Source organism: Helianthus annuus, chromosome 11, assembly GCF_002127325.2.
Source record: "Helianthus annuus cultivar XRQ/B chromosome 11, HanXRQr2.0-SUNRISE, whole genome shotgun sequence".
Lineage (NCBI taxonomy): Eukaryota > Viridiplantae > Streptophyta > Magnoliopsida > Asterales > Asteraceae > Helianthus > Helianthus annuus.
In genome coordinates this window covers 61,738,611-61,748,340 of record NC_035443.2, presented here as the reverse complement: position 1 = coordinate 61,748,340, position 9,730 = coordinate 61,738,611, and the positions used below count along the sequence as shown (strand labels likewise).

The window sequence follows — 9,730 nt, the reverse complement described above, 5'->3', positions numbered from 1 at the left end:
GAGAATTAGGGACTAGGAAGAACTCTGCCCTCATCTAACCCTAACATCACAAATCCATCAAATTAAAAGGGAAATTGAAGGCTAGTTGAATGCATGAACTAAGAATGGTGATCACCTAAGTATTTCCTACATCAAGTAAGTCGAATTTTGCAATTTGGTGATGTTTGATTTAGTGGGTTTAGTGTAATTCGTGAATGTAATGCTAAATTCAGTATGATTAATGGTTGCTATGAAGGTCTAGACATCATTAGATGCTAAATTTTGAATAGGAGCATGATTAGGGCAAAACCCACTTGTAAGTCAAGTAATGTTTAGCAATTGTGAAGTTTTGTATGTTAATTTGATTGTTGATTGAAGAAATTGTTATGAATAATTGATTTAGAACTATGTGCTCATGATTTGAATGGTAGATTTCAAAATAGTAGGATGTTTATGTTAATCAATGAGAGAACTATGGAAATTGTGCTTAGGATGCTTGTACATTGTGCTAAACTAGTGATACGCACACAATGTGTTTGACGAAACGCCTAAGTGAGTTTAGTTATGATTTTTACATGGATACTTGTTAAGTTAATGCAACTTCTTTATGATAATGATGTATGTGATTAGTAGACGCCATACGTACTATAAGGATTGTGAAAGTAATGTTTATGAAAGCTAAAGTATGAGATTATGACATATAGGCACGAAGAAGGAAGAAGGCGTAAGTCACTCGAAGGCACAAGCATCTCAAGATCGCGGTAAGTTCATATGAACTTTATTTACTCTAAATGTAGATTCATGAATGGTAGTATTTGATACTATAGATTTGTTGTAAATTTTCATTACGGGTTATGATTTATTTGATGCAAAGAGTGAATCGAGAAATGTTCTAAAGATGATGTTGTAGTGAATGTGCAAGGACCCGTTTAAATGGGGTCGGAATGATAAGTAGAATGGTCGTTAGAATGTGTGGTATTGACTTGTTTATAACGGGTCAAATGATGTAAGTATGTTAAAAAGTATTGTATGTAACGATTCATTGCGAATGAGTCGGAAAGGGATATGTTGGATGTATTCGAATGGAAGTAAGGATGTTAATAAGGTAACATGTCATGTTAACGGGTCGAACAATGATAGATAATTAAAGGATTTAAATTGTTATGTGTTATGAACTAATAATGTTTTGTTGTTATGAATGATAGGTAAATCCCTTGCTTAATTGCGGCGCACCCGGACTGAACACACACAATGTAGACTTTTTTACACGCTTCCGGTTCAAGTGGTTTATTATGTATGGGTCAAAGTTTTCATTTTGTGATATGGTGTCAAACTTATGTTTAGTATGTTAGTATGTAGTTTGGATTTCTAAACCTTTTAGTATGTTGGACAAAATGTTTATGGTGAACCTTATATGGTCACCACTTTGCTATTTCTGAAAGATGTTGTAGAACTTTATTAAATTGATAATGTTAAAAGCAGGTGGAAAAGTTCTTAATGCAAACAGGTCATGTCAAAATTTTGTAAAAATTGTATGAGTTTTTATGTTAATAGTCGAATGAGAAAATTTGGGCGTTTCACTTTTATGATGTTGTGTGTGGTATTTTACATGCCCGATGGACGAAGAATAACACTTCCCTACATTGTTTAGCTCACTCTTTAAATCCAAGGTATATGCTTTTAAACTATATGATTGATTTCTATTATGTACTTTTGAATGTTGTAGATATTATAGTGATGCATGGTTACGTGATGATTCTGAAAGACTTGCTCCACATAGGGATGGAGAAATTTCACAAGAAAGGCATAAATGTTTTCGAAGGTTGTATCCTGATGGTGATGAGCATACGAGAGTCCTTGATGAATATGCAATGTTTTCAATAATGAAGAGTGGTCCTTTTGCAGATTTAAAAAGCATTGAACAAATGGCTACTATGGAACCCAAGAATTGGTGGGTTAACTTTGGTGCTCAAACTCCTTTTCTCTAGACTTTGGATTTTAAATTACATGGACAGCCTAGTTCTTCTTCCTGTGCTGAGCTTAATTGGAATACTTTTGCATTTATTCATTCAATAAGGAGGAACAACTGGACTACAAGTCGTGCTGAAGACTTGGTTTACATCCACAATAATCTACGACATTTGTCAAGGAATCCGAATGATGATTTAAAGATGTGGGATGTGGGTGGAGATGTTTTTGATTCAATGCAAGATGTTGGGTTTTTGGAGGTTGCCGATCTTTCGCTAGATGAACCGGAATTTGAAAACGTTTTGATTATTGATAATTAATTAACTATAGTTGATGCAATGTTTTTGGAGTTTAATATATTTTTGGACTTTGTTTAATATATTTTTATTTTTGAGACTTTGTTTAATATATTTTTATTTTTAATATTATTTTTTTTTGTCATACCCGTATCTTGTATTTTTGAGTTTTGTCGTTCCCCGTACCCGTATCGTTCCCGTACCCGTACTACGTAGCCGGTATCATTGTTGGGTGAAGATAGTGGTAGTTAGGGTAAAAAAGAAAGTCGTCAAATTCGGGTAACTATAATGCGGGTACATTAGGACCTGAGTTCACTAGTTCTATACCCGAAATAAACATAGACCCCTCACCAACAAGACCACGAAAGAAAGATAAGAGAGCCACAACACCATTCGATAGCTCATGCCCTTTGACCGAGAAGCTCTCACAATACACCCTTATCGAAGAAGCAAAACAAGCGCGGGCGATAAAGTTGTCGAATACAAAAAAGAACGTGAGGAAGAAATCATAGCGTTAATGTCGGAACAACGCGAGGCGGTGCAATAACTTCTGTATGAAAGGGATATGGAGACGTTTACTAAGCCACACGCCCATGCTTTACCTAAGATGTTGCCGTTTATTCTAGCCCGAAAACAGAAGATCGCAAAAAAATTATAATTGGTCATGCCCCTTCGAAACTTTTAGGTTTATGGTTTATATTTTAATTTTATGTAATGTGTTTTCTTGATTAAATGTAATTTTATTTTGTTTAATATATATTTTATTTATTTTTAATGCATCATTTCTAGAAATAAAAAATATTAAAAAAAATGATGAACATTTTGCAAGAAGTTTTGAAACAATTGCATCCTGCAATGAGCCAACCTGTTTTGACATTAACCAGGTTCAATAACCCATTTTACCCAAACCAAATTTAGCTTTCATTAAATTTTAATATTGAAAATTAAAATAAAAAACTGTAATAAACAGTTATCAAATTCAGTGAAAGAAAAAATTAATGTAATGGCGTTTGGAGGCAGGAATGTGAAGAAGAATTTGAATCAAAGATGGAATAAAAAACAGAACAAAAAAAGTCCCATATTTTAAAACAAATCCAGATTCAAAAAGCACAAATCCTGTACTATGATGCCATCATTTACGCTCATGTACAGAAAATCTGTAAATAAACGATGAAATTTAATGTGAAGGGCAGATGAATAAGAGGGCACCCTACAGAAAACCTGTAAGTATTTCAGAGCCATTGATGTTAAAGCTCTCCCCTATTTTTTTGAGATTCATGCCCATTTCGTATTATTATTGTGTCGATGGGTTTGGTGTTTACAACTGAAAGAAACAAAAACTTACATTTGTTGTTAGATGGGTTTGAACCAAACCCTAGAGGATGGATGAATTGAAGAAGTGAGTTTTCGGTAATTTATTTATAGGGCGGGCGACTTATGAGTGTATTCTACTAGGGCTAAGTTATACTTACTATGAAAAACGTTAAACAGGCCAGGCCCATTAAGGGTAGCCCAGCTTTCTATATATATTTTTTTTATTTAAGAACACATGGTGTAAAGGGGTTTAAAGAAGGAGAATTATGCGACATGTGGAACACGCGTCAGAACAGGGCATGGTCTTAAAACGGATGATGTGACCCGGGGTGTGGAAACATGGTTTTTTTTACACGTGTCACACACCTTTTGTATTAATTTGTAATTAATTTTTTATAAAATGTATTAAAAACTTATAAATATATTACTAATAATTAAACAAATACATAACACTAAAATAAAAAAAAACATTATATAAAATTAAAAAACATTACATAAAAATAAAAATAAGAAACTAAAAAACACATAATTTAGGTTGTGCACGTGCATGAAGTTGATGAGGGCCACTTGAATGATGTCGTCCTTCCCGAGATCACCACCCTCGATATCCATGGTGTTGTGGATTATCCTAAATCTTTCGGAATCAAGATGGATCGTCCTAAAACGAGACGAGGGGGAGTTGACGGTTCGGTTGTTATGACCTGTATAGGCTTGGATGTGTTGTCGGGTTGTCCTCCAAAGAGGACCGCTCGTACGCCTACCCGACGTGTGGTTGCCATCGTCGGTTTTTTTTTTTTTTTTTTTTTTTTTTTTTTTTTTGAAGTGGAACGGCGTTGAAGTGGAAAAATTGGTATAAAATTGAAGAATTGTGGAGTTTGTATAAATTTGGGTGAAGATGTTGGTTGTATTTATAGTGTGAAATTATAAATTAAAAAAAAGTAATTTTTTTTTAAATTAAAAGTTAACCGTTGGGGGTAAACGGCTAACAATCACGTCTATTAACCACTTGCCATGTCGTCTGCAAAATGTCCTCTACGCCGGTGGAGATTCCCCCGCCCTTTGAACAACGCCGTGGACGGTATGGTGTGAACGACGTTAATCAACAACAACGCTATTTTTGAACGCTCACACCATGTCATCTTAGTAATATGACTAATTGAAGTTGGTGAGAAAGATTCATATTAAAAGTTACACTTAAATATACCAATAAGGTGAAACCCATATAATCTTCTAAATCGAAGCTAGTAGATCGGTTTGGTATATTAAGATTTAAATGGTTTGGTTTATGGTTTGGTTTTAACAGTTTGATTTGGTTTGAAACTTGGAAGTGGTCATCTAACATTTGCTAATATTTTTTTAATATGTAGTAATGTAGCTATGTATATGTATATTATAACCATAAACCACAATTATCATATTAAAAGTGTCTGGTTTGGACATTTTATATGTGCTTTAAGGCCCTAAAGTGTTTAAAAATCCAAATCAAAGTTGTATCTGGTCTTGGTCTTGTGGGTGCTTTAAGACCCAAACCGAATAGCTGAGACATGAAATGAACTTATAGGGCCAGTCCTCGATTATGTGTTGTGTATAAACTGTAAGATTAAATATATTACGTATTAATATTTAATCTATAGCCATCATAATCATTTACATTATAGAGATCAAAATATATAATAACCTATTAAATAATTAGTTGGTAATTGTTGATGGACCATATTACCCTTATTAACTAATTAGGGTTTCCTCCTGGGTGCTTATAAAAGGAGAGTTATGTGGAGGTTAAGGGGTTACTCAGTTACACAATTCACACACCCCATTAGCCATAACATCATCACGAACGACCTCCTCTCCTAACCGATATCCCTTTTCGGTTTCTAAGTCCCCATCATCAGTTAGCACCCTAAGGAGGAACCAGATCACCCTGACAAAGATGTCGAACTCCATGTCGTCTTCTCTCACTGGATTCTCCACTGCACTATCGGCCATAACAGGTATGTTTACTGTTCTCCTTCATGTGTAAACAGAACTGAACCAACATGTGGTATTAGAGCATATGTTGATTAGTCAGTTCCGTTTTCGTATCCATAATTCTGGGATTGAAACTTGGAAAACGGATTTTAGTACCTTTAAAACTATCACAGCCGTTTTCGGGTCATGAAGATGGACTCGAAATCATTGTTTTTTGGAAAAGGACTAGTTACGTATTCACTCGAAATCAAATGGGTTTATGTTTTACAACCGAAATCTGTTTAGAAGTCTTAAAGGTTTCAGGTTTCGGGTTCCAGAATTTTATTTTTATGATTAGGGTTCATCGCATGTTCTTAGAAAATTCGAAAATTCTGTTATGATTAGGAATATGATTCGGATTATGAAATGTTTTTCCTGTTTTGATCTGTTTTGTCCTCAATAGATTTTCGAAAACTGTTATTAGATAAACAGTTACTATTTTTTTTCCGAAATATGTTGATAAAATTAGATCACCTTAAAACAGGAAATAATATCTCATAATCCCTTAGATTTCGAATTTTCAGTTATGTTATCACAATAAACAGCTGTAACAGGAAGTTTCGAGATCATCAGATTGCGACTAGAGACCATCAGTCTCGACTCGAGACCATAAGGTCTCGACTCGAAATCATAAGGGCTCAAAAGGTCTCGACTCGAGACCATAACGTGATAACTCGAGACAAAGGTCTCGACTCGAGACCATAACGTGATAACGGGTAGTTTGCTATTAAATAATTGGTTTTGTAATTTTTTAGTTAATTAATCAGAATCAGATAATGTTTTGCAAAACCAAAATAGCTTAACTTGAATGAGTTTTTTAATGTATCATTTCTGGCCAAAGCTGACTTGATACATCTACTTATCATCCAAGTATTACGAAAGCTATGTTAAGTGTGCATCACAAGCATGAATGTTTTAATATCTGGCCAAAGCTGATTTAATTCTTTCATAGATGACATACTTAACAAGTGCATAACTAAAGTGATTGTTTCAATTTCTGGCCAAAGCTGATTTGTTACAACCACTTTGCACATATGCTTAAATGATTACACTTCTGGCCAAAGCTGTTTTGTCTTCATTTAAGTAGAATTTTTTAACTAAGTCTATTATTTTGATGTTAGTAATAGACATTATCACAGCTTCATTATGTAAAATGGTCATTATTTTGCCTGCCTTAGTTTAACCTGCCCATAGATCACATTAGGACTTCTTCCTTAGTATCATAACTTGCTCATCTTATTTCCACTATCAGCACCAAATCAGGGGATTCCATCTTTGACTGGTGACAACTTTGTTGCATGGAAGGATGCTCTCATGCTTATGCTTGGGCTGCTGGATTTCGATTATGCTCTAAGGGAGAATAAGCCAGCGGACCTTACCACTCAGAGTACTGCTGCTGAGCAGATACTTCATGAAAAGTGGACTAGGTGTAACCGCATGTGTCTCATGTTTATGAAGCAGTCCATAAGCAATGCTATCAGGGGAGCTATTCCTGATTCTGAAGATGCTAAAACCTACTTGGCTTCTGTGGAGGCGCAGTTCAAGGGGACGTCTAAAGCACACGCTAGTACCCTTATTCTCAAGCTGGTGACAACTAAGTATGATGGGAGGAGCGGCATTCGCGAACACATCATGATGATGAATGACATGGCCAATAAGCTGAAGGGGCTGGTAATGGAAATCAGTGATGGTTTCCTCGTTCATTTTATCATCACTTCGCTTCCTTCGTCTTTTGAAGCATTTAAGATCAACTACAACACTCAGAAGGAAAAATGGACGATGAGTGAGCTGGTCGCTATGTGCGTACAGGAGGAAGAGCGTATGAGGATGGATCGCCATACTGATGTTGCAAACTTCACTACCTCCAATTCTAAGAAAAGGAAGAACAATTATCAGAGGAAGGATGCTTCAAAAGTCCAAAGGCCTAATCCTAATCATAATACAAGTGCACCTTCCAGCTCTAAGAACTCCTTAGGCAGTATCCGCTGCAAGTTCTGTAAAAAGACAGGACACATGCAGAAGGAATGCCCTGACTTTAAGGAGTGGCTGGCTAAGAAAGGTAACGATTATTTTATGATACTTGAGTCCTATAATTTAAGTGTTCCTGCTAATTCTTGGTGGTTTGATTCTGGTTCTATGGTTCATGTTACCAATTCTACTCAGGGATTCCTTTCAATCCGGAAGCTGGAAAGAAACCAAAGAACGCTTAAGGTTGGGGATGATCGAGAATTAGAAGTGAAGGCCATTGGAACATTACAATTAGTTATGAAAACTGGTTTATGTATTAAACTTTATGATACCTTATATATTCCTGAGGTAACTCGGAACCTTGTATCAGGACCAAAGTTAGACATGGACGGTTTTATTGTTTCCCATGGTCATCGCAAACTCTCTATCCTCTATGATTCTGTTCTTTATGGTACTGGTGTTCTGGATGGTGGTCTCTATAGATTAGAACTAGAAGATAACTTTTCCAAATCTTTGTTGTCATATAACATTAATGAATCACTCACAAAGATGGAAGAGAAACGAGACTTAGAGACTTCATCCATGTTGTGGCATCAGCGTTTAGGCCACATTTCAAAAGAACGATTAAATCGTCTCGTAAAGGATGAAGTCTTACCTCCTCTCGATTTCTCTGATTTTGGAACATGTGTCAAATGTCTTAAAGGTAAAATGACATTAGCGAATAAGAAAGGTGCCACTAGGAGCTCTAATTTGTTAGAACTCATTCACACTGACATTAGTGGTCCCTACCAAATCGCTGGCATAACAGGACATACTTCATTTATCACTTTTATTGATGATTATTCTCGTTACATGTACTTGTATCTTATTAAGGAGAAATCTGAATCTCTAACAACTTTTAAAGATTATAAGGCTGAAGTTGAAAAGCAATTAGATCGTCAGATTAAAGTTGTGAGATCAGATAGAGGCGGTGAATATTATGGAAGACATACTGATGTGGGTCAAGCTCCTGGTCCATTTTATGAGTTTTGTAAGGGCCAGGGGATTGTGAACCAATACACCATGCCTGGTACACCTCAGCAGAACGGTGTCGCTGAAAGAAGAAACCGTACCCTTATGAACATGGTGCGAAGTATGTTAGCCAACACCAATTTACCATTATTCCTCTGGACTGAAGCGTTAAAAGCAGCTGTTCATATACTCAATAGAGTTCCTTCTAAGTCTGTCCCTAAAACTCCTTATGAACTTTGGACAGGAAGGAAACCGAGTCTTAAATATATGAAAGTATGGGGCTGCATTGCTGAAGCAAAACTTTACAATCCTTTCATAAGGAAACTTAACCCTAAAACAGTTACCTGTTTCTTTATCGGGTATCCTGAGAACTCGAAGGGTTATCGTTTCTATTGTCCTTCCCATGTCACCCGTATTGTTGAAACCAAGCGTGCCGCGTTCCTGGAGGATTTCAAGGTCAGTGGGAGCAATACCAACCCTTATGAAGAATTGCAAGAAGTACAAGATGCGGGGGGGAGAGACTCGTCGCTTACCATTACTCCGATTACTCCTCTTGTACCCAATGCAATTACTGTACCTGAAGCTACTGCACCAACTCCAAATTCACCTCCACAATCAGAACCCATTATACCTCATGACGAAGGCACGTCAAACGCTCAAAACCAAGACAACGCTGAACCCGATAATCCACTCAGGAGGTCATCCAGGCAAAGAAGGCCTCCTAATTGGGATGATTATGTTACCTACCTGACTGAAATGGATCCCGGAAAGCTCAATGATCCTATCTCTTACAATGAAGCCATTAGCAGTGATCAGTCTTCTGAATGGAATAAAGCAATGATTGATGAGCTTGAATCCATGAAGAAAAATGACGTTTGGGATTTGGTAGAATTACCCAACGAAGTCAAACCCGTAGGATGCAAATGGGTGTTCAAAACAAAACTAGATCCGAATGGGAACGTTGAACGCTACAAAGCGAGATTGGTTGCAAAGGGCTACACTCAGAAAGAGGGAATTGATTATCAAGAGACGTTTTCACCTGTCTCTCGTAAAGATTCATTAAGGATCGTTATGGCCCTAGTAGCTCATTTCGATTTAGAGCTGCATCAGATGGACGTTAAAACCGCTTTCCTTAACGGAGATTTGGACGAAGATGTTTACATGAAACAACCTGAAGGCTTTAAACC

The 9,730-nt window shown here is 36.4% G+C and overlaps 1 long non-coding RNA gene across 1 annotated transcript; it reads left to right on the top strand.

Moving 5' to 3' along the window:
- LOC110891813 lies at positions 1-1,474 on the top strand. Its single transcript, XR_002565571.1, has 3 exons — positions 1-135; positions 684-740; positions 1,185-1,474. It is a non-coding gene; the product is annotated as an uncharacterized LOC110891813 (long non-coding RNA).
- Positions 1,475-9,730: the final 8,256 nt, after the last annotated feature.